This window comes from Rhyacophila brunnea, unplaced genomic scaffold (genome assembly GCF_057557595.1).
Source record: "Rhyacophila brunnea isolate RB1 unplaced genomic scaffold, BYU_Rbru_1.0 scaffold_90, whole genome shotgun sequence".
NCBI lineage: Eukaryota > Metazoa > Arthropoda > Insecta > Trichoptera > Rhyacophilidae > Rhyacophila > Rhyacophila brunnea.
In genome coordinates, this window is record NW_028233362.1 from 217,704 (window position 1) to 245,556 (window position 27,853).

Here is a 27,853-nt window from a genome sequence, read left to right on the forward strand (position 1 = left end):
TGCTAATCACAAGGTTTTTTGTTCCTATATATCTAAAAAAAACTAAATATTAATATAAACGTAACTCTTTTCTGAATATATCAGTAAAAATTATGCACATATATAATTGCAAACTATAATTAAATCTGAAAAAATGATTATGACCAGAAAATTTCTGATGTTGAATATTTTTATACAAAAACTTTCTAGTTCCGGAATGAATCTAGATATTTTCACTGTAATACTATATAGAAAAAGAAATACATTGGTAAAATGTTAATTATAAAAATAAATTGATTCTAAAATAACAATTGATTTCCTAGTGTTATTTTTGTGAAAATAAGTCTTTTATTGTACCACAAATACATAACTTTACTATATATCGAATGAAAAGATACATCAATGCATGTTTTAATATTTTTACTTAATTTTATATTGAGTGAGAAATCAGAGCACATTTTTTTCATATTTAAAGACACCATTTTTACGCATAAATTTTTACAAACCTAAAAATAGCTTTGTGATTATGTAAAATAATAGTTGATACCAAAAGGACCCTTTAAATTGTATACGGCTCGAGATTCTGAGGCTCAAAAATAGCTCAATATAAAAAAATTTCAAATTTTTACCAGTGAATAAAAATAAACACACAAATTTTTATATTTTTTAAATGATTATATGGTATATTATTTAAAATATATTGTAGATATGTGTACAAAAATTACGAATCATCGCAAATAAATATTAGAAAACATTTGATTCGCTATATTATTAAGATAATTTTCCTATGTAAATTATTTTAAATAGATAATAGCATATACACAAACTCTATACTGGTCTGCTTTATAAAAAACCAAAGACGGATATAAATATTGGTAAAAACAGTTTATCTTACGCGTTAGATTGATTTTTTTCGTGCATAAAAAATATTTATAAATAATTTTTAAAAGAATAAAGAGCTGGAAAAATTATATATGATCTTCTAAACAATCACGAGATCTAAAACCAAAATTTTTGGTATTTTAAAGTTTATATCGAGATGATGGTAAGATAAAAACCACTCGATAAAATAGCATCCCATAAAAATTTGAATTTTTGTGAGCAAAATATTTTACAAAAAAAAATTTAAACAGTAAAATATATAAAATACAGTGTAATAAATATGCTTAAATCGAAAATTTTGAAAAAATTGCTAAGTCATAAAGGCTGTTATAAAATATAAATAACACATCTAGAAGCCACTGATATTAGAAAAATATAGGTTATTCCAGAAGTAATTAACATTTAAAAGGAAATAAAGGCATGATAGATGCGAGTTTTCGTATTTTTATATACTATATTTAGATAACAACTTTTTAATCCACTTTAGATGACTTTTACTATTCCTTGTATACAATTTTTTGTGTGTTAGTTCGGCACCCTGCTTAGTAATATTCCAAGAAACTGTAATGCTACTGTTTATATCATGATATAAATATATATTTTATTGTGCAACTTTATGCTCAATGACGCCATAATTGTTTTTTTAAAGTCCACTGGAGATTATATAGTACTAGATAAAATGTTTTTAACCCAACTTTTGAAATACAAAAATTTTATACACATGATTTATGAAGCAAATTTTTTTGATTTCTTGACATCAAAATTTCTCAAGATATTTTCTAATATAATTCTAGCTTCTTCGACTTATTTTTTTCGTTCGTTCTCCCTTAATATAATGTTTTCAATAAAAAAATTTTATGACACAAATTAAACAACTAAATTTTTTCCCTTGATTATCGAGCAATAAATCAATTATTTCTTTTATCGCAAAATAATTTACAGGCTAAAATAAAAAAAAGGCAATTAATATTTCTTTTTTTATAACTTCTGAAATTTTAAAATTTGTTGTCAATCCATACAAAAATATATACTTATGCAACCTGCTTTGATAAATTCATTGAGGTTTACACTCTCAACATACATAATGGCTATTTTAACAAGAATTATTAGAATATGATTTTTTTTTATTTAATGGTAGTAAATTTCAAAGGTATTGATAATATGTATGTATAAAGGAGGTTTAAATATTATGAAATGAATTTAAATTTTTGTATTATTTTTTAAAAAATATAAAAACATAAGTCCGGAATCTTACATATTAGAATAAAATTTTAAAATGTTCATAAAATATTATACAGCACAATTTCATAAAAGTTTAAAAGAACTTTGTATTTTCAATTAATTGTGAATTAAATGTATCGATAAAAATATTTGTTTTTATTTATCCCCAAATTTCTTGTAACTGTCTTAAAAAAAGGGTTAGCGTAATGTTCCACGAGATACTTTTAAATGATGAAATTACATAAAAAATTGTGATTAATGGAATTAAATATAAAATACACGAGAATTTATATAATATTGAATTTATTAAATATATAAAAAACATATTTAGTTAAAATAAAGCATGAACCTAAATTCATATGATGAATTTGTACGAAACTAATCCAAGTAATATCATTATTTTTCATGAATTAGATTGTGTATTTACTACATATATTAAAATGTCTAGCTTCATCTACCCTCTCAATATTTTAAATAAAATATAGTGCTAGCGTTCAAAATATGGATTAAAAAAATATAATTTTACCATCTAAACATTTTATATTGACAAGATCTTTCCAAAATTATAAGATTTTTACCAGTCTTTAGGCACCCTGGGATTAGTTTAAATAAAAAAAAAGGCTTACAAAGTTTTCCTCAGCACGGTAAAGAAGCGCTACACACCCATCTTGAATTGAAACTTTAATATATAAGCTCAATACTTTGTTTTTGAAAATTTAAAATACATTTTAATACAAAATTTGTTAAAAAAAGAATTTTATATATACTTGTATCACTAATTATCTATATATATATAAAATTATATTGTAAGTTATCATAATGGTTTAAAAAAATATATACTTTCTAAAACCTATAAGTTTTTAGAATTGTATAATTTATCAACAGTTATAATGTATCAAAAAAACATTAATTTTTTCAGTTCCTTAATAACCTTGCATTTTTGTGGGTACTTATCAGCACAATATATATATAGAAATAAAAAAAAATGGATTGAATATTTAGAATGAATCTAAATTCAAACTTTTTATTGTATTTTATATTAATAACAAAACAATGTTATAAGGGTAAGATTTTTCCAAATAATCTATAAATTAATATTTTGCCCGTGATTAGACCTAAAAGTGCTACCAATATTTGAGAATGTACAAAAAAATTGCGTTTATTCAATATAAAATTATATATGATATGAATTCATGCATTTTTTCTAAAATTTGTTCAAAAATATTAGAAATTAAATAAATATAATATTTTTCCGATGATAAAATAATCTAGAAAAAATTGATTTATAGTGCATTTTTATATACATTGCAAATACGAATATAAGAATTTACCTAATTGTTCAAGTCGGGTAAATAAAACATAAATGAAGTTACAGACTATATTTTGTAAAAATACTAAAAAAAATTTAAAATGTCATGAAATATTTTATTATAGCAGAAAGGATCCTTTATTTTATCATAAAAATTTATAAATATGTCAAAAAATAGGTATTATTTCTAAAAAATATTCAAATTTTTTTAATGTTAAATGTAACTATTCGTAATAAGTGGATATATGCAAGAAAAAAACATGATTTAATCTATAAAATATATTCTTGGTATCTTTTATTTCATTTATTTTATTCAATAATTTAGCTCGGTACAGGAATCATTTTTTTGGGAAATTAAATGAACCTTTAAATTTATTTAGATGCTAAAAGCTGCCCCTAATTTGTAAATTTGTCGTTACTTGTGAAAATTTATTCTTAAAATTAAATTATTTTGTTAATTTGTTATAAAGTTTTACTAATCGATCGTCCTTAAAGATTAAATTACTGTTTTAGATTATTAAGGCACATAATTATTACAAATTACACTTTAATCATATTTATAAAGAAGAATAATTGCTTTTTGAATATTGAAAAGTTGACTTCTACTTTATTCTATTTTTTGTGGTGGATTTGAACAAAAAGTTATGTTACATATTTTAATATCAATAAATTATCTAACTTAGAGCATTTATGAACATTTTTTACACTTTTATAAAAAATTACGATGAGCATTATTAGAGATATATAAAATTTGTTCATTGATTTCAGCAGAAAAAGGGGATTTGCCAGGTTTTTAACGAAAAAATAATATTGACATTTTTAATGTAATTTTGAAAGAAACAATATTTTAGCATATATTTCATGAGATTATATATTAAAGTAAATTTTTTGTGCATATATTTTCACATAGTGACTGAATAAACACAAAAAAACCAATTTTTTTTTTGTTGTTATTAATATTTATTTTATTCTAAAAAGATAATAGTTGATTATAATTTTTAAAATATTTTATAGCATAAAACTAGCACTTTATAATATAAAGGATTACATAGCATAAATAAAATTATTATATTCAAATTTGATGCATGGAAATATAAAAATAATTTGATTATATTCTTTTTTAGATCATATAATACAAAATTTATCTGAATTAAATTCTATAATATTTTATCTCTTAAAATTATAAATCAATGCGAATTATATTCAAATTAAAAACATTTTAAATATGTTTTTAAGATCGCTTAATATAAATTTATCATAATAAATTGATAATTTAAATCAAATTTATCATGTTATTTTATAAAATTGACTTAGACTAGTGTTTAGATCATGGCAATATTAAATTATCTGTTTAATTATAAAAAATACTAATTTAATTAAAAAAACATAACTCTATTTTTGAATTAACAAACACTTTCTTCATATTGTTAAATTTATAAATAAATTACAAAAAATACCAATAAAATTTAAAAACACATAACTCTATTTTTTAAATTAACAAATACCTACTTTATAAAAAAGATATTCAGTTTGTTCAAATTTAATTTTATGTAAATTACTAAAAATTTTGCTAAATCATTTTAATTAGATTATAATAGTTCCAAATTTATATTAATAAAATTAAATATTAATGGCAATTTAATTTTATAAAAATTTAAAAAAAAACTAATTTGATATTTTTATTTCGATTATGCGATTCCAAATCCATATGAATAAAATTAAAAATATACAATGCTGAAAATTGCACTTTTAAATCATATAAAGATTTTTATTAAAAAAAAATACGCAATGAATTTTAAATAAAAGCAATAGAAATAAATCGCAAATGAAATCACGTGTATAAATCACAAAACTAATTAATATATCCGAACCATATATGAAACACGATTCTACAAACAAAACATAAAAAAAAACAATAAGTAATTTCAAATAATGTTACCCATGCTTGTGTCAATATTAGAACACCTTAAAAGAAAAGATCTTGATGGTTTTTTATTCAACACATCAGATCCCCATAGCAACGAATATATCGGACCATCCGATGAAATACTAAAAGAAGTATCACAATTCACCGGCTCAAACGGTCTTATATTAGTAACACAGAGCGCAGGATATCTATGGACAGATTCCAGATACTATATCCAGGCAAAAAATGAGATAGATAGTGGATATTGGACATTAATAAAAGAAACAAAAGATTTTTTTAAAAAGATTGAATCTAGCTGCAAAAAACTTGGAATCGATAAAAGATTTTTTTCGAATAAAACTTTTTTGAATATTAAAGAAAAGATTGGTGATGTTGAAATTGTTGGTGATCAGAACTTTATTGACGAGGTTTGGATTCATCGACCTCATAGAACATTTAATAGTCTTATTGATCTTGAAAGTATTCTTTTTATGGATGCTATAGATTATGAACCTTTAGGTAGATTTTTAACAGAAGAAAATAGTTTTGTTGAGAAAGATGCGAATGTTAGTGGATCTTATCGAAAAGAAAAGTTTAAGTTACTGAGAGAAGGCATGAAGGATAGTGAAGTTTTTGTTGTTACTGCACTGGATGAAATTGCTTGGTTGTTTAATCTTAGGGGAAGCGATATTCCATATAATCCAGTTTTTTATTCATATGCTATTATTACTAAAAATGATGCTTTTCTTTTTTCTCAAGAGAAATTGGAAATCGCAGATATTACTTTTATGGCTTATGACAATTTTGAAGAGGAGATTAAAGGTATAATTGGCAAAAAGGTTTTGATAAGCTTTTCTTGTAATGAGTTTATAAATGAAATTTTGGTAAGTAATAATAATAACGTAGAGAAAAGTGCTTTAATAAGCGAAATGAAGGCTGTTAAAAATGAAATAGAAATTCTTGGATTTAAATTTGCTCACGTTTTTGACGGCATATGTCTTTCTCAACTTTTTGATAAAATGGATACAGTTTTAAACGAAAATCAAAATCCAAAAGAGGTTTTGACGGAAATAGCAGTCACAGAAATATTATTAAATCTTAAGAAAAAAATTAAGGGATTTGTTAGCCCAAGTTTCGAAACCATCAGCGCATTTGCAGAAAACGGCGCTATCGTTCACCATAAAGGTGGGTTAAAGGAAGTAAAAACTGACAATCTCTTTTTAATAGATTCTGGTTCTCAATACCTTTTTGGAACAACGGATGTAACGCGAACTTTATGCTTCGGCAAACCTACAGAAAATCAGAAAAAAGATTTTACCACCGTACTAAAAGGACAACTCAATGCAATGCGCCAAAAATTCCCTAAAAAATATGGCGGTTCATATCTAGATGCACTAACAAGAGGACCTATCTGGAATGAACTGAGCGATTACGGACACGGAACAGGTCACGGTGTAGGCCACTTCTTAAATGTCCACGAATCACCACCATCTGTCGGCGGAAGCACACCATTCAAAGAGAATAATGTTTTCAGCATAGAACCTGGAATTTATAAAGAAAACGAATACGGAATTCGAATAGAAGACCTCGTAATTTCTAGAACCTTTAACGAAGAATACTTCTACTTCGAAAATCTCACTCATGCACCCCTACAACAAAAAATGATACATATCGAATTCTTGAATAATGATGAAATTGAGTATATAAATAAGTTCAACATTCGTGTTAGATCTATATTAAAGCTATTTATCAAAGAGAATGAACTAGGATATAAATTTTTGATGGAAAATACTGAACCCTTGTCTAAAATATAAAGAACCAGATTCAATATTAAAAATAGGTAATCTCATCAAAAAATATAATTTTAGTTTTTTTATCATGTGTCTACATTTTTTTGTGGCGAAATCGATGCAACAATCAAAAAATAATGAATATAAGCCTTTATATTTTTTTTAAAACCTAAAATTGTTTTTTTGGAAAACCAACGAAGCCAGTAAAAAATAAAAGGAAATTGATTCAGGTTTTATATTTAATGTTCCTTCCATATTTCTGGCTATAAATTGGTATAACCACTGATAATATAATAAAACGCATGATATTTTTTTTATCTCCCTAAAAAAATTTGAGTATAAACGAATGAAAAAAATCTAAAGATATCAAATTATATAATTTATTTAACGTCTAGACGAATGGTTTTCTGTGCAGAACGAATGCAACCAATAAAAAAAGCATCTCGCTGCTATCTTTTTATATTGCCCTGACTTTATTTAGCGTCTTAAAGTTGATAAAATATCAAAAAAATAGTATAAGTCTGATAACTTATATCTGAATAATAAAAAACACGAAACTAATTTTTATGTTCCGACATATTTTATATTTGTGCAAATTAAACTATAATTTAGATTATAGAACAGATTTAGTCAAAACTTCCCTTGATCGTCTCTTATAATACCAGCTAAATAGACTTGTTTTATATTGTTTTTCTCAATCCAAAGGCTTTGACATAAATTAATATTTCTATCGGATCCCCACCCCCTAATTTGTTATGATACACACACCATAAATATTTTAATATTCAAGATCCTTTATTGGTACATTATATTTCATAGAACGCATAATATAATGGTAACAAAATATCTTAAAATGCACCATTAAGAACTTAATGTGACAAATCAAATTAAGACATAAGTTCGAACTATAGTAATAGCAAAACTCATGAACCAAGGCTCATAAAAAGAGGAGTGGTATCAAAGGAATGTAAGAAGCGTGTATATAGCCAAAATTATAGATATAATACGCCCACGGAAAACAATCACAAAATCATAAATTACAATGCCAAAATTAATCCATAAATAAAAATATTGATTATTAAACGGAACTTCGTTTATAAAAGACTAAAAAAAATGATTATTATTTATTCATAAAATATTAATAATTATATTTTTGGGTTAATATTCCTAAAAGACCAAACGGAACAAAGTTTATTTAAAAAAAACGCAATGCGTTATTTGATATATTTTAACTCATATCAATAAATTCAGAAACCCATCTTTCATAGTTTACAATTATTATGAGCCTGATAACCTATAATATAGAAAACAGCTGATAAATATACCATTAGAATATAATTCAAGGCTTTACTAAATTATAAAAAAAAGCCTACCGATTTTTAAGGTATTTAACGCTGACCCTAAATAATTGAATAATACAAGATTATTCACCCCCAGGCTAAAAAGTCCAAGATATTCCCCAAAAATAATTTAATAATATTAAAACTTCCTACGAAATTTATAAGCATGTGGAATTCAATAACTACAATCGAACCGGAATATGGAAACTATTTTCTCATAATTCAAACAGATATCGATCACATTTGATTTTTATTAATGGGTTAATTGCATTTTTAGCTATTTATGGTTGTTCAAGCAAAACATTAAACTCTCCAATGAATAAATTTGGCTGATACCTTTTCCCACCTCATAATATTTAAATTTTTACTCATTGTATATTCTTGCCTCATGACTAATTAGTTCAAGCATCTTCCTTAAAACTATTGTTTGTGCGTATTCTTACGCTTCAATTGGCATTCATAACTCTTTAATATATGAATAACGATCTCATAATATTTTTGATAAATAAAATCTCATCAATAAAAAGGTTGAATATAGCGTGTGGGTCGACAAAAAAGTATAAATGAAGCATTTTATAATTTCAAACTTTATGAGTGAAACGCAAAAATCGGAAGCAGCGCACTATAACGACAAATACTTTGAAACTGAGGCTGTAACCGAGAAAAAATATGTGGTGGCATTGTAAGATGCGCAACTCTCCTTGAAAACATCAACAAGACATCTAAAGTTAGAATCAATCTTCACATCAACAGAATCTTCTTTAGATGAATGGGTTCGAGATGCCTATGCGGCAATACTAATACGCTTCCATCGTATACCACTCTTCGGAAGGGAGAAACTCAAAAAATATAATAACGGAAAATTCGAATGTAATTTGTCCCAGCAGGAACTCAAAAGAAGAGCGATGAGAATATTAATAGACCAAAATGGAAGGAAGTCGGTTGCCAAATGAATTGATGCCGAAAACTTCAAAATAACAAAATTAAGTGAACGATCTAGTTTTGGAATTGAAGAGTACAGAAGAGTCGACTAATGTAAAAGGGAATATAATTTAATATACATAAGCTTAAAAATGCAAACATCTTTGAAATTGAAAGGACAAGAAAAATTCCATACTATGAAGTTGACTCTAATATTCTCCAAACTATTAATAAGTTAATAGGGACAATTACATCCACCCAAAATCCCAAGAATATGACCGATGTTCCAGTCTTGCTACAAACCGCACAACAAACTTGTAAACGCCTCACAAAAAAACCGAAAAAAGATAACCAATATATTTTAGAACAAATTGCTCTTTTGGAAAGAATAAGAGATGGACTAGAATTATATAAAAATAAACGTAGTGAAGTTTAGAAAGAGGAAGTAATAAAAAATAAGAAAAATTACGCGATCAATAAACGTGATCCTAGAAGTATATGATCATCTAAAAACAATGTTAAATATGTATCCATAAAAAATCAGAATATTAAAGAAAAAGATAGAACAGTGCAAAAAAAAAGATGTTATTTTACAAAAGAAAAATACGGCTTTGAGCTTAATAGAAGACTTTTTTATATAGAGGGTTTAGTGAAAACAAGAATTATACAATCGAAGCGTCAAATCAAGAAAGTAATAACTTTGGATAAAAATAAAGGAAAACGTACGGAAAATCACAACAAAAAGACAATTACCACGAATATTTATGCTCATTTATGCCAGTCAAATGAAAGAAAAAATAAGCTTCACAACAGAAGTTGAATTTAAAAACATAATAAAATCACTGCGGAACTTAAAACCTGCTGGATCAGATGGAATCTTTAATTTCTTCATTAAAAATATTATGAGCTTTAATATTTCATAATTCAGATTATATCATATGAATGTTTCTAAAATGAAAATCAGGAAGAATATTTTACTCTATTAAGACATATCTTATACTTAAAAAAGATGTCAAGATAGGACATGAATTTAGACCAATCACATGTATAATCAATTTATATAAGTAAACGAAAAAAGAGGATATAAAAAACATTCAATATGAAGTAGAGACAAGAGAATTTATTGCAGAAAATCAGTTTGGAACAATAAGGCGCGTTCAAGGAGCAAAAGAACAAGTTCTTATTAATTTTTATATAAATAAAATGAATGAAAACAATTCATTATTGAAGGCGCTGCAGCCTATAAATATCTTATAGTTTTTGAGAACATAAATTCTGATTAAAGCTAGAAACTAATGTTATAATTGCAGGAAAAACACTAAATTAAATTAAAATTTTTTTGTAAGGCTAAATGAATCATGGTAATTAGTTTAAAGCGATAAATGGGTATGCAACATAACACTTAAATTATAATATAATATAGGCTATTTAAAATTAGAACCTTAAGAATATACTAAACTTGACATTAGAATAATAGATATTTAATAATGAATTGCATATTCAACTTTAGCCTAGTAAAGAAAAAAAACTTTATAAAAAGAGAAATTGATGAAGGATGTGGGCTTTGTAATGAAAATTAGAAGCCGAGAAGATGATCTACTAGCTGAATTTTTTTCTAAAAACAGTCTACCGAGGAAAGCCGCAATGTTAAAAGTAGAAAATGATAACAAGACACATAACTTACTAATGGAAGAATATTTTAAAAATAAACATCATGTTAATAGCATCGCTTCCTTGACACTGAAGAAAAAGCAACAAGAAAGTCTATTGTGTAAAATAAAATAAAAACCATTACACCAAAAAACTTTTGAAGCTAAGAATAATTATATAGTTGATATTGTTGGATCATCAAGATGGATAAAGGATGGCAACATTAAACCAAGTGAAGTAAAAATTCTGTTTTATTAAGACAGAAATGTGTTTTATGGTGAGAGGATAAAATGCCCAACATTGTAACGAAGCCATGAAAACAATTGATCACTTTGCAACAAGATGCAAGAGAGTGTTAGGGCATGAACATACGCGACGACACAATGAAATTAAAAGATGTCTTCATTTCATCCTATCAAGACGATACAACTTCAAGAAAACCAAAAAGATCAGAATTCACTCAGTACAAGAGGTCTGCGAAAACGAAATGCAGAAATAAAAGTTGATACCCGTATAAAAACAGATATATTAATCAAACAAAATAGAATAGATATTGGTCTATACAATAAAAAAAATCAAATTACGTTGATTTAAATAGGTAATACTAGACTTGACAATTTAACTGAAATTTAGAATAAAAAAATAAGAAGTATGTCATCTTGGCAAATGAATTTGTTTAATTCACAAATGAAAACAAGAAAAATAACATATATAATGACTTGTGATGGGGCTGTTACAAATTTTATAAAAAATATGTATAATAGTCAAAAATACCAGACGAAGTAGAAGTATGCAAGCATCTCTCACACTCCGCAAGACACTATAATTCATCTCATTTGAGATAATAGCAGTCCATGAAGATAGATCAGGGGAATGTGTCAAAAGATGCATCAAGGAGCTATGCTATATTATCAAAAGGCTGACTACGTCTAATTAGATAAAAAGAAAATTAAATCATGAATCTTTAAAGTTTATCTAAAAGAAACATGGGATGGTGAGAATAGAAAAACCATAAGTATAAATGTATAAGTTGGCAATGTCAACTGAACCGGATATTATGCACAAACAATATAATTGAAGAAAACTCATATTCATAAGTTTTTAAAATACAAGATTCATTAAGACGGATTGAAACCAAATAATTTCTTAGAAAAATGTTTTACAGAGCTATTTAAGTTTTGATTTAACGAATTTAAATGGCTAAAAATATAATTAAAATAGAGCATGCAAAAATCTTGGAATTTTAGATATATTTTAATATAGAAAATATGAAGACATGTGTTTTGAATTGCACGATCTAGCTCATATGAGGATGTAAAACCTTGAAAGCTATTTGTGACCGTTTTTTCAGCATACAATGCAAAATAATTAGAAAAGATGGAGATGTGGTGTTAAATTTTCGTTTAATATCGCTTAAAACAGAAATAAAACTATTAATAATATTTTGAAGGATCTATTGAAAGATTTCAAATTCTATCTTTGGTTTTCTGTGTATAAGTGGAAAGGCATTTGGAATTTTGGGCAATTAAGCTTGCATTTGATGTTCTTAATGGTTTTAAGGCAAAAAAATATTATTTCTGGATGTCAATCGACGAGGGAATATATCTTTATGTATTTTTATCTAATACTTCGACGGCAAATTTTATTATTTAATGATAGTATAAATACTTGAATCCAAAAAAAAGTTGGAATTTTAATAAAACTACAATTTAGTAACAAAAAAATTACTCCGGATATCAAGAATCACGAAAAATTCTTCTTTAAATTTCTCTATCATATTTTTACATAGAAAAAAAGATCAAAAAAAATTAAACCCGTATTTTTGACGGTATTATCTGCACATATATTATTTTAACTAGATAAATAAAATCACATTTGATTGATATTTTAAAGTACCAGGTTTTAACGCATTTATTCTGGAGAGAAAATACCAAAAAGACGACAGAAAAATATTAGTGAATAGATGCAAAAATTATGCGTATCATTAAAAAGATCATGCTTTCATTTTAAGTGGTGATTGATAAATTAGTTTATGGTCTAATTTCTTGATATATAAATATTTTGAAAACAAGCTTCCTTGAAAAGAAATAATAATAAAATTTGGCAAAAATCATTACTGATAAGATTAAAAGACGTTTTTGGGATAATTTATATAATTTTTAATTAAAAAAGACTGACTTCAATTTATAAATTAGAATAGACATAATAATAGATGCATAATCTATTAAAATTTATAATATAAATTAAGTGCCTTAACGTGAATATAATTTTTATAGACTTATAAATAAATCTTGAAAGTAAATATTTTTAAGATTTATATCTTCTAATCGATTTTTAATGGCGATGGTTATGTAGTATAGTTCTTTGGTCTGTGACTTCAATTTATATATTTGAAGTTTCAAATTATTCTCTCTAAAGAGTATTTTAAATCTTGAAACAATTAATTAATACCGTTAGCTGCATAGTATAATGTAAAAAACCATTTTGATGACCCACGGTAAAATAAAGCTTTCATCACCAATATAGACTTGATATACGAATAGAAATAAATTAAGTCGATTCCTGAACGCAAGTATAACTTGCAATACCATTATTAGCGTAACAGACATGTGCTCTTATTATTATGTAAAGTAAAAGCATTTATATTTTCGTGCATCACCTTTTGTTAAAATCGATTTAAAAATGTTTTTTGTGAGAAAAATTATTTTTATTTGTTCACAACTTTTTTCTATAAAAATATTAACTATGTTGACCGTGCTAATCGGGTTGCCGCTATAGGAAATATCGATATTAAACCAATACTGGCTTTTATTACCTGCAAATACGTTTGTGAATTGATTCTGGTTGTTTTGGCGTCACAATCAAGTGTATTTTCATTACCGAAAGCTTTCTTTTACTGGTGGGTCGGCCTGACAACGTTCGCTGTCCCCCTTACAGCTAGGGGGCATTATTTTACAGTATAGTAATCATCGATGCCTTTGCTTGAGATGAATTTAAACTTTCATTCATTAATTTGTAGACTCTGGTTGAATATTTACACTACTCAACCATTTACACTTTCACATTCTTTTTATATATTAAAAGAACCTTTATATGCAAATTGTGCGTTGATTTTGAAGTATTCGCGCCAGAAATAACTTTCTGTTTTTTTAAATGTTTTTGAATTTAAAAAATGCAAAAAAAGTCGATTCATGTACCATTATAAAAATTAAGAGATTTAGCCCCATAATCTTTAAATATTTCATTTTTTATGCTTTTTTATGCACTATTGCCACGTTGATAAATATACTATTAATTCACAATTTAACAGCAGCATGTTCAATCTAAAAGGGATAAAAATATGAATCGACATAATATTATTTTAGATTCTAAGCCTAAAAATCGCTTTAATAGGGATGAATACTTCATTATATAACATTAATTGTAGTGTATTTAAAATTGGTAATTTTTTCACATAAATTTAGTGCGTTATACATGAACATTGATCAGTATCAACTTTCGAGTCTTTTATATATTTGATACATATATTCTTTAAAATCTTGATAAGAAGATGGATAAATATAACCTCAGCAATACAAGCTTTAAGATATATTGGGGTTAAACATGGGTGAAAATTTAAATAGACGCTTCTAAATGGTTATTAAAATAAATATTACATTTTAAGTGTGATTTTTAGGTTTACCGTGAATAATCAATATTTTCCTTGTTTTTTTTGCAAAATATGATTAAATATTAATTTATTTGTTAATAAGCATAAGACATTTATTATTGTGCTAAAATAATTTAAAAAATTAGAGGTAAATAGGGTAAAATGCCGAAAAAAACATGTGGTACGGACTTGAATTCTAAAAAAAATTATATCCAAAATCAACTAAGGAAAATTAGTTTTAAGCATCAAAAACCTAAAATTATTTTGTAAAATCATTATAAGATTGGGTTTAAAGCCATTAGAAATGTGCATTTAATATATTACTGTGGTTTTATGCCTAAAAAGGTTTTACAAAAATTAAAAAAATCGGTATTTTCATAAAATTTTCTGGCAAAAATTTGCATTCTAATAGTTTAATAATTCAGATAAAAAAATAAACCGAATTGTTAATATCATAAGCACAAAAATAAGGTATAGAAAATGGCGCCTAGTTATATTTTCTAAACATGATTTTATATCTTATTTTTGTATCTTCAAGAATATGGAGATTATTATAACTTTTTTAATTCCTTAAATTATAAATTACAATAGCAAATTTACATTCATTTTTTTAAAATAAAATTGGAGTCATATGATCCCAATGTTTACTGTTATAATTTTTTGAAAATAATAATATTATTAAAAAATAAAAATTGCTAAGATGTTTTTGTTTACTTCATGATGAATTATGAATAAAAAAAGCTATTAAAAAGGAATCCATAAAAAAATCGAACTATGTTTTGCGGGATAAAATAAAAATCAGAATATAAGCTTATATGAAATAAAATTTGAAAATATAAAAAATAAATTTTTTTTTGTTTGATTAATTGTAAATAATTACATCTAAACATATACAAAACAACTAAAATCTATTTGCATTTTGATTGAATTGATAAATTATGCATGTAAAGTGTACAAATATTAAAATTATTTATAAATATTTTTTTTTATATATGTAACTATAACAGGGAAAAATCCTTAAACTAATAGGCTTTGAAAAGAGAATAGATATCGAAGAAGATGTGAGAGATGAAAATATAGCCGAGATTATGGATATTATACACCACGGGGAATCAATCACATTATATGTAAAGCGAAAATAAAAAATTAGAATTCCGAAATTAACTCATAAATAAAATAATATGTAATTTTACATATATCGCATCAACTGTTATATTTAAACATGGCATCAAATTATGCTCTTAAGGTGAGTTATAATTTTTTTAAAATATAAGATACGCATGCCGTTTATTACTTGTGATCCAGTCCTTCTGAATGTTTTTGGTAATTTTAGATCAAATACACTCAATACACCCATGTCATTAAAGTTCCTTGATGAAATATGTTTGAAAAATTGTATTGAATAGTATGAAGAAGAAATTTTCGCTGTGAAAATGATTTTTCATCATATACTCATAAAAATGGCGGTATAAGTGAATTCATTAAAGTGATGTAAAGTATAATAACAATTAATAACCTTCAATTTCAGTCTTTATCGATCTTGGAACTGCTTTAAGAAAAAAACTCTGAATTATCGAAAAAATCTTAGGCTCTGACCACTATTTTAATATATTTCCAAGTTTATTTACAAATATTAATTGAAATGAAGTTACAGTCAGAAATTCTTCTTTGTTAAGGCCGCACATAATGCAAACAAGCATAATATGATTATAAAGAAAATTATATTTGAATAGTAAAATTTTATGTGAAATGGTTATAACAATTGCTTACTCTAGTTTTTTAAAAGCTAAAAAAATTAAATTAGTGGATTGAGAACAAGTCAACAATGATATGAATCTGTATTTTTGAATTAAATATAAGCGCATATGTAAGTTATTGTGTGTAAAATACGTGCTAAGAAGCAGCATAAATCAGAAAATTTGTTTATTTCGGCTAAATTTTTAATCATTCACAAGATATAATTTTTTAATGAAACCGTATCCATAATGTATTTCAGGGTCTAGATCCTTTTTAAACCGAAGTTTTTTAAACACATCTTCATTATATCTGCGACATGTGAACCGCGATGATTTCTTATGGTTTATTGAAAAACTCGAACCGAATAGTTCATTCAAAAAAATCCAAGCGAAAAATTTCTATCGCAAAAATCCGTTCGAAATAATAGTTACACACTGAAGTTTTAAATTAGATAAAATATCGTAACAAACCATTTCTAATGCATATTATGAAAAATTAACATCTCAATATTGTGTAATTTATATTCCGATGTTGAATATAACTTGTATTAAAATATCACATAATTGTTCAAAATTATACATATGTTTTTATCCCTAAAACAGATAAATAAAATAACAAAAAACATATTTTAGTCATTAAAAAACGGGGAAAATAAAGATCATATATATTTTTATAAATATTATAGACGCATTTAATAAAATAAAAGCATGATAATCAAATAGCATCAGAAATATCGATATAATGAATATAATTTTTAAAACAAGAATCCAATGCTTGCCAAAATATGTGCTGATCTTCAATATCATCGGGTAAACTAAAACTGGGATTTTTGTCAAATAAATCTTTTAACAAGTTTTCACAATAAAATTGATGAACAGGCGCAAAAGATATTTTAAAGTCCAGATTACAATTTATATTATGATCCTTGCAATATATATTTACAATAAATTCTTTTATATCCTTAATTATAATCTCCAAAAATTTAGGACTCTCACCAAGTATTTCTCTAATAGTATCGTAAAACGATTCTCGTGCATATTCTTCATTTTCAGATGGTTTTTTTAGATCTGCTATCGCATACATTTTATTTTTCAAATTTTCGATTGCAGATTGACCATTCTTTAAACATTCTTCTTTATATTCCTTTTCCAAATCCATAGCATCTAAAATAAAAGTAAAATGGTAAATCCTCTCCGGTATATGCTCGATTTTCGTGGATATTTCATCATATAATTTCAAATAATCATGACGGTTGTTAAAAATATCATAACAATTGATCCATGTTCCTTCGGAAATAAAAAAATTTTCGTTCGATCCTGATTTATACATCTTGATAAAAGCACCCATCTTAATGATTTCTTGCATTAAAAAATTATTAAATGCCGGGAAAATGGCTTTAAAAAAATTTTATTGAAATAAATTCTTGTTTGATGAAAAAAATTCATCCTCGTCTATTACATTTTCTAGTTCATTCAATGTGAAATTGTTTATAAACTTTTTAAATTCTGGACTAGAAACGTAATTCTTCAATGCCTCAATACATTTCATAAAGTTTAAAGATGTATCGGTCATTTTTTCTTCTAAACTATGATTTAGCTCCTCTATTTTTACCGAATCTACGTACAGAAAAAGAGATTTAATAGTCGAAGTAAGAATATCCTTTGCGATTTCCACAAATGCCTTCATTTCAAGTATTCCATTGGGATTATCGGGATGAAATGTTTCAATAATATCATTATTAAATTCTTTATGTTCGACAATTAAGCAATTGAATAAAGTATAGCTCACTTCATTTTTCATTAAAGTATCTATTTCTTTTTGACAGTCAAGTCTTGCAATGAATAGCTTTACAATGATATTTTGATATAAATGTCTAATATTTTCAACACCTTCCGCTAAATAATCAACTTCTGGTGCCTTTGGGAAAGAATTTCTTTCGCTTTCATCAGTACATTCGCCTACTTTTTTATCGTTTTGTTGTAAATTAATACCATCTATTGAGGCGAATGGGTTCGAAGATTCAATCGATAAAATTAAACATACAGACAAAAAAAAATCAAGATAACAAAAATTCATATTATAATTTTTTTACATCTATTAATACTTTTTTCTTAAAAAAATCAAAATTGATTTTAAATTATCATTTTAGATATGACAAAAGAGGCAATCTAAATTATTTCTAAATTATGGGGTTGTTTAATCTCTTTTTAAAAATGAATTATTACGCAACAATATATATTTCTTTGGGAAATTTTTCGAACCATTCAACTTTAGAAATTTTAAATTTTGTAAAAGATCATATTAATAACTGTATGGTCTTAAGTAAAGGAAGATTCAAAATTAGTGTTGTTATTTTAATGCTAACAATCTTACTTTCAAACGAACATAATAAATCAAATAAAACTACAAATACGTAATATACTCGATTCTTTTTTGCATTATAAACCTTTATATAAAATAAAAAGTTTAAGTTTATTTCAATATAGTTTGTCAAAATTAATATCCTTAATCAACCAATTGAATGTCATTTAATTCCATTATAAAGTCCAAACGTTGGGTTATGTTCGTCTATATTCACAACTTATGAATTCGTATAATAAACAGAATAATTCATTGTAAATTAATATCATTCGATCATATTATTTTTTATAGGTCATCTCAATGGATAATCTTGTGCATATTGAAATGCAAATACCAAATTTAATAAAAAAATACCATCATCTTGAAAAAAAACCACAACCATCATTTAAAAATAAAAAAATTTACAAATGAATTATTTTCATAAACAAATAATTTTGTGTAAATTAGAAATAAGATTTTAAATATAATATAAATTAATATGATACATGCATGAAAAACCCACTTACTCAAAATTATCTATCCCAAAATATTTAATGAAGCATTTTTTGTGTTATTTTATTCATATGTAAAAGTTTTCTCCACCATGAAATTTTAATTTATTTAAGGAAAATTTTATCTTAAAATGCGACAAGAATAGAAAGTTATAGTTGGGTTTCAAAATAAATAGCACCTTTTTGACGATCTTGGGTAAAACTTACCTTAAGGATGTATAGAGTGATTTGAAATACATTCTAACTCTATAGATATTTATATTTGACCATATGAAAATTAGACTATGTATTTTAATAGCACAAATTTGCATAAAATGAAACTCATACAAAAAAAAGGTATTTATATTATAGCCATAGCGCGGGGAAGTAATCATCTAAAAATAGCTCTTTCAAATTATATGTTGACTCGTATAGAATATTTTTGAAGTTTAGAATGACATTAAGGCTATAAAACGATTTAAATTATAAATTTAAGTACCAATTAGGACAATTGATTTAAAAAGCTGTATTGATTTCTCTATCCCGATGACTGGAGCCAATCAAAGGATTTATCTTTGGACCGAATTATAATGCTCAAGATACATGAAGAATCAAAAATAAAGCAAAATCTATATTTTTAAACGCCTTTATTTTTTTAGAATTTTATATTTATTTCGCACGCAAATATAAATATTACTGATATCCTACAATCGAACTTCACCTAATTTTATTTATTTTTTATATATAATTTTAAAAATAGTTAAAATTAAAAACGTTTTTTTAATATATGTAATTGCCAAATAGCTTCATTATAGCTTTAATTAAAGGTTAGTCACTTAAATGCATATTCTATATTCCTGCGTAGTTTTTAGAATATATTAGTTTATCATTTAATTTTTTAAATAACAAAATTCAGATCCATTAAGATCTATAGGAATTGTTGGAGAGGCCAGTAAATATTTGATGGTTTCATACTTACTACATACTTACACAAGGATTACAATTTACAAAATTTATAGGCTATATTGCGTTTAAGAAACTTTAAAAGCACTGTTTTGAAATATGTTTTTTATTTCTTTTCAATAAAAAATTAAGAGTCATGTATCTTTTTAATATATAATTTGATGAATTTGTGTTTGTTGAGAATAACACCAGAGAAGTTACTCTACTTTGATTCCTATTAAATCATTCTATTGAAATAAATGCCCAAAAAATCATAAAATGAGGACACATAAAGAGTGAAAATAACTAAAATTAAAATAGAATAGAATAACTAGATAAATTAATTATACTTTCAAAGTATCGATGTATAAATTAAAGAACCTATTATTAAACATATTTATATGAGGCAGAATTATTATATTTAATGAAGTATAAAACAAGGGGTAAAGATGCATTCGAGTATTCTCTTTTGCATAATATAAAAAGACTGCATTTTTGTTAAATATTGAGTTTATGATTTATAATCTGGATTATGGTGAACTTATCTAGTTTTATCTTGGAAATAGTATTATAGTCCTCAAGTTTAAAATACAAATATTTATCGCCTCGTTATATAACCACAAATTTACCACTTCGGTTTCTTATTACAAACAGAATAAGAAAATTTATGGCTGATATACTTAAATTTCGAACGCAACATATTGTTTATATAAAAATTTAGCCATGAAATATATAATATGCATATTGTTTTAAGTTCATATGCTTCAAGGTAAAAGAGTGCTTTTTAAAGCACATCTATCTTTTTAGTGTCATTTTTTATCCTTTAAATCGTAAAATTTAATTTATTACACCGTAAACTTTTTATGATTTTAATTCGTGAAGTTATTATGGATACGATAATCATTATCTTTACTAAAGTCGCATTATACCGCAATTTTTATCTTTTTTGTTGTTTATTTAATATTTACGTCATACGACCAATTAATTGTTTACGATTTTTAAATTTATTCGATTAAATTTTTTTTAAGTATTCTTAATTTATTTATAGGTGGATATATTTGATTTTAAGCTTTGTATAATTGTTCAAGCAAAACTTTAGATTGTTACATATAGCAGATTTTGTTGATACTTCTTTCCACCTCGTCATCTTTACAATCTTCCTCGATTTATCTTCTTCTTTCAATACTTATTAGTTCAAGTGTCTTCCTCAATCCTATTGTTTGTGCGTATGCATTCGCTTCAGTTTGCATCATAAAACACCTTAATATACGACTTATGGTATTTTGTAACCACATCAACCCAAATTATGAAGTAGGGTAGTGTTTTTTAAAAAATTATAATTGAGTTAGATTTTATGTGAAGATGCTTTAGTATCTTAGAATAATATTTTACTGTTTATTTGATAGACTTAAAAATGAAACAAAAACTTTTATGTTTTTATATGAGCATGAAGTTTTTTTTTATTAAATAAACACAAAAACTGAGCGGATAATTTATTTATAATTTGGTTGGTGTTGCTTTATATTAAATTAGTGACCGACATGGGGGTAATATTATACTAGTTTTATACTGAAGGATATATGCAGCAGATAGTATGGAAACCCGATGTATAGCTTTAAACCGTTAACATTTTTAATAATTTTATAGATAAAGTTTTTTTTTAATATTAATTTCGGATAATAACATAACAAATACTAAAATATACCAAGTATAATATAAAGAATGAAAACATGTACCTTCTAAATGTTTAAAAAAATCTAATGTTTACTGGATTTTACATTTATTTCAATTATGCTTATATTAAAATGTGGTTCTAGCTTTAATTTACGAATGATTTTCGCGTACTCTTTTTTTTGTTTTAAATATGCATAATAAAAATATTTTTTGCGTTTATTTGGAACTTTAATGATTAGATATTATTTTCGTTTATTTTTTTGATTTTTTACAGCTTTAATCAATAAATCAAGTATAAATGCCTTGATAATCATAAAACTCTAGAATGGTAATTTAAAACAGCAAATAAATGCTCAATAGAACCTGTAATGAACTAGTTATTTTTCTATTGAAAAAAAATGAACAACGTGTTTCAAAATTTGTTTTTTAAATTTTTTTGTGCTGCAAAACAAAAGTGAAAAATCATTTCTTAAAAATATAATAAAATCACAGACATCATTTACCCACGCGATTCCAAAAGAAAAATGATCGGTTCCAAATAAAGATAAATTAAACGGACAAAATTTATTGCATGTAATTTGTGATTCTCAAATTTGGGTTGAAAAAAACATTGATCTCTATAAAATGTAACTTTAAATTGCTTAATATAACAAAAGAATGGCTTTGGAAGATAAACAAAATTTATAAGCTATATAAGTGGCCGATTTTTTGAATTTTTTTTCAATAATAAGAAATATTATGTATGAAATTAATACATAAAAATACAATACAGATCCACAATTTATTTAGAATCAATTGTCGCATTTATCACCATAAATAACACATAATATTTTCAATAAAAATTATAAACTGAAATAAGAAAATTCATGTAAATTTTAAATAAATACGAGTTCTTGATTCTTTTTAGATTTTGATTTGTACAGAAAAAAATAGTGTGGGATTCACGGTATTATTTTACCATATAATTTTAGCATAAGAAAATTTTAATAGAACATTTGATAAAAAAATCCTATCAATTGAAGGTATATAATAATACTTATAAGAATAACCTTGATATATAGGTTATTTTAGTTTTGAAGATTTTATAAAGGCCTGGTTTGGGATTCAATAAAAGCTACACATCCAATCTTAAACACATCTATTGTAATAAAAATATACTGCACAAAAATCGAAGGAATTACTATAAAGATAGACATCAATTATTATCTACAAGTGCCTCTAGGTTATGGTAAGAATTGTGTAGGATAATTAACACCAAAGTAAATCGTGCAGTATCTTATCATATATTTATCTAAAATATTCTTTGTGCATGGTAGATGCAGATAGTATGATTACAGATACTCCTCGTAGAGATTTTAAAAAATAGCGGCAATTATGGATAAAATTTTTGGTCTAATAACTTTAAAATCCTAAATTTATTTGAACATTATTTATAATACATTAAAACTCATAATAATCATGAAATTTGATGCCGCAAGAATGTGTTGGTGTAGGTTAGGCTCTCTGAACATATTAGCTTACTATAATACATATCAAATCTATAATTTAAATATATATCTAAAATTTGAAGTTGAACATGTATACGATCCTTATCATAAAAATTGTTGGAAATTATTTAAGGATTCCTGATCAGATCGAATGGAATATATATGAAAGTATATAGGTATTAATGCCTTTTTCACTTGTCTGATCCAAAAATAGTTTTCTATCAGCTCTAAATAATCATTAATTTATATTGTGATACCGCCATCCTGCTTATATATTATTTTCGTATAGTACTATATTCCCTTTTCCATTTTTCATATCGCTTTTACTTTACCGAAATGTCATGTTTTTGTTGTTTTAATATTGTAATTATTAATAAATTTTACTAAATTTCAACTTTTTGTATATATAGAGGCTATATGATTATTAATATTTATTTATGGGTTAATTTTCTTTTTATATATTTTATCTAGTTAGACGTGATCAGCGGGTTGGGAATATTGCCCAACTCCTTGATGCATCTTTTGACACCTTCTCCTGATATATCTTCATCAACTGCTCTTCTTCTCTCAATGAGATGAGTTCAAGTGTTTTGCGGAGTGTGAGAGCTTACATGTATGCTTCTACTTCGTCCGGAATTTTAAACTTAGAAGCTGTATGATAAACAAATTTATCTTTAATTTTTTTTATACCTAAATATAAACGATTATTATACAAGAATTTAATAGAAAAAGCTTTTTTAAGATCAGTATACCTTCTTTATTTATTAATTTCCACATATTTTTTTTATGGAAAAGGTATTGTTGCTTGTTGATAAAATAATATTTGCCAATAATTAGATCCCGTATGACAAGAAAAAGTAATATACGTGTTTTTTTTATAAATAATTTGAAAATTTATTCCAAGCAAAATTTCCTTTGTATTCTTTTTTTTTAAAGAAATATATCAAGTCGCTTATTTTCCTATAATCGCGGAGAGGTTACAACGATATAAATTAAAAAGCATTAATTTATTTACCACAAATTTATTATCGATTTTTATGAAAATAAATGTGTTAAAAAGAAATTTATTTGATATATCATGAAGCTATAAAAATATTCAAAAAACTATGTTTTCTAAATAATACCGATTATCGTGAACACACCTACACCTAGCACAAAAAAAATATTCTTTAGTTATTATTGATTCAGAGAACTATATTTCAAAAAAAAATTCAAATATTGTTTTAAGACTCGTCTATATTTATTTTTGAAATACATAACATCAATTTTGTAGGGGTCATTATAAATACAATTTTAATATATATGTTTCATCCGACTGTTCAAGGTATATCTTTTAATTATATAAAATAATGTATATAATTTGATTTATTATGGATTAAAAAAACACAATAAAAATAGGTATTAATGTTAAAAATTTCAAAACATTCTCCTTATAATTTTAGTTACATTTTAATAAAATTAAAAGCATGTCAATCAAATAACCTCAAAAATATTATTATCATCAATATAAGCTAAAAAACAAGCTTCAAATGCTAACCAAAATATGTGCTGATCTTCAATATCATCGGGTAAACTCGAACCGAGATTTTTGTCAAATAAATCTTTTAACAAGTTTTCACAATAAAATTGATGAACAGACGAAAAAGATATTTTAAAGTCCAGATTACAATTTATATTATGGTCCTTGCAATATGCCTTGAATTTTTTTATATCGTTAATCTTGATCTCCAAAAATTTAGGACTCTTACCAACTATTTCTCTAATAGCATTTAACGATTCTTGGCTATATTCTTCAATTTTAAATCGTGTTTCTAAATCTTGCATGTACAAAAATTTACTTTTCAAAATTTCGACTGAAGATTTACCATTCTCTAAACACTCTTCTTTATATTCTTTTTCCAAGTCGATAGCATCTAAAATAAAAGTAAAATGGTAAATGTTCTCCGGTACTAGCTCGATTTTCGTGGATATTTCATCATATAGTTTCGAATAATCTAGACTTTTGCCATAAATATCAGCACAATTGATCCATGTTCCTTCGGAAATAAAAAATTTTTCGTTCGATCCAGATTTATATATATCGATAAAAGTATCCATCTTAATGATTTCCTCTAATAAAAAATTATTAAATGTCGGGAAAATGGCTTTAAAAAATATATTTTGAAATAAATTCTTGTTTGATGAAAAAAATTCATCCTCGTCTATTCCATTTTCTAGTTCATTCGACGTGACATTGGTTAAAACCTCTTTAAATTCTGGCCCGGAAACGTAATGCTTTAATGCCTCAATACACTTCATAAAGTTTAAAGATTTTTCAGTCATTTTATCTTCTAAAATATGATTTAGCTCCTCTATTTTCACCGAATCTTTGTCCAAAACACATTCAATCGCCGCAGTAAGAATATTATTGGTGATTTCCATAAATGCCTTCTTTTCAGACATTTCATTGGGATTATCCGGATAAAATGTATTAATAATTTCATTATTAATTTCCTTATAAGTGACAATTAATAAATAGAATAAAACATAGCTCACTTCATTTTTCATGATAGCATCTATTTTTTTTTGACTGTCAAGTCCTGAAATAAATAACTTTACAACGTTATTTTTATTCTCAAGTTTAATATTTTCAACACCATTTACTAAATAATTAACTTCTGGTGCTTTTGGGAAAGAATTAATTTCGCTTTCGATAATACATTCGCCTACTTTTTCATCATTTTGTTGTAAATCAATAACATCTATTGAGGCGAATGGGTTCGATGATTCAATCGATAAAATGTAACATACAGACAAAAAAAAATTCAGATTCATCGCAGGATATTTTTGAGATCCATATTTAAACATTTTAAATCGAAAAGTTAAATTAGCTTTTTTCAATTTTCATTTAAAATATGCCGTAAAAAAATTATAATAGAAAATACAATTTAAGTATTTTATATGCTTTTTTTAGTTATTATTACTTTTGCGCATAATTGCATATTCCATATATATTAATTGAAAAAAAGAATTATTGTAATATCTGCAAGTTTTTTTATATAATTCTTTATAAAAACAAAGCATAATGTTTAACTTGTGAAATCTTAATGAATAATATTTTGATTCACTTAAAATCGAACTAAGATCAATTCGATGCATAAAAAAATTTGCGTTGATGGATTTATTTTTTTGAATAACTTTTTACTTTGGGGTGAATTTATAATTATTATTCATTTGAAAATTAGAATTTGTATTATTAAATTAAATCAACATTATAAAATAACAGCATTTGCATACACTAACCATTATTAATGGCCAAATAAAGTTTCAAGAATATTCATTCTCCTTTTTATCTAAAAAAATGTAGCTTTTTGGTGTAAATATAATAGATCATTTACTATAATGATACACACTTAACCTAAACTAGATATAATTTCTCATCATGAAATATTAAATTTTCACCACAATAAGAACTAACATTTTTTCATGATAAATATATTATTCGAAGTTTAGAAATATCAAAATAAAAAATAAGAATATTCTCAAATGTGGGTTTTAAAGCGCACATGCTAGTTTGTTTCTATAAAGCATAGTATGATTATAAATCTTTATATTTAAAAGGTTACTTAATCTTTTATTTCTTTGCAAAATTACAGCTGATTCTGAATCAGTTACATAGTAGAATAAAATTTCACATAAAGAAAATTATTCCGACACTTTAAAAAATTTTTTTTTGACATTGATCTATCCGTTTCAGCCTTGATTTGAATGTAACGGTATATAAATAAAAATTAATTTTAAATAAATTACAAATTTTATTTTAGTATATGTTCAATACCGCTAACTATATATTGTTTTTAAGTTTATAAATTGTAGCTGTTTTAAATCTTGCACAATAATTATCATTACATTCGGAATATTACGTGAAAAAAAAATATAAATCCGGTTATGTATTTAAATATACAAATATTCAACTCTTATCCTGTAAATTTGAATCAAGTTATAGAAGTTAATGGTTTAAACAAATATTTTAAAGTTTAAACGCCTCAGATATACGAAAGTGTATATAAAACCAACAAGAAAAACAGCCAAAAATGTATCTATAATTATTTATACCTGGCCATATAATTTTAACATATAAATTTGTTATCATTATATATATTTTCAAAGGTTTTACAAAATTTAGAAATCCCTGAAACATATTTTAATATATGCGATTTATAATCTATTCATATATAAAGATCCGAGACCCTTCTAAAGCAAATAGAAATTCAGATATAGAATATTAAGTACATAAAGTCAAAAATAATTACCTTTTCAATAATAAAAAATGTAAAGGTGCACATAATATTCGCTCGTAAAGTAGTTATACTTTTTTATTGTTAAGAGGCTATTTAAAGGCATAAAACTTTTTTATAAAATGAATTCTATCACTTTAGCAATAAAAGATAATGATGCAGAAAAATCAGAAGCAGAGGACTATAAATACAAATACTTTGAAACTGCGGCTGTAACCGAGAAAAAATATGTGGTGGCATTGTAAGATGCGCAACTCT

General features: G+C 25.0%; 1 pseudogene; it reads left to right on the forward strand.

Annotated features, from left to right (window-relative positions):
- The first annotated feature begins 5,911 nt into the window (after window positions 1-5,911).
- Window positions 5,912-18,229, forward strand: LOC147063144 (uncharacterized; annotated as a pseudogene).
- Window positions 18,230-27,853: the final 9,624 nt, after the last annotated feature.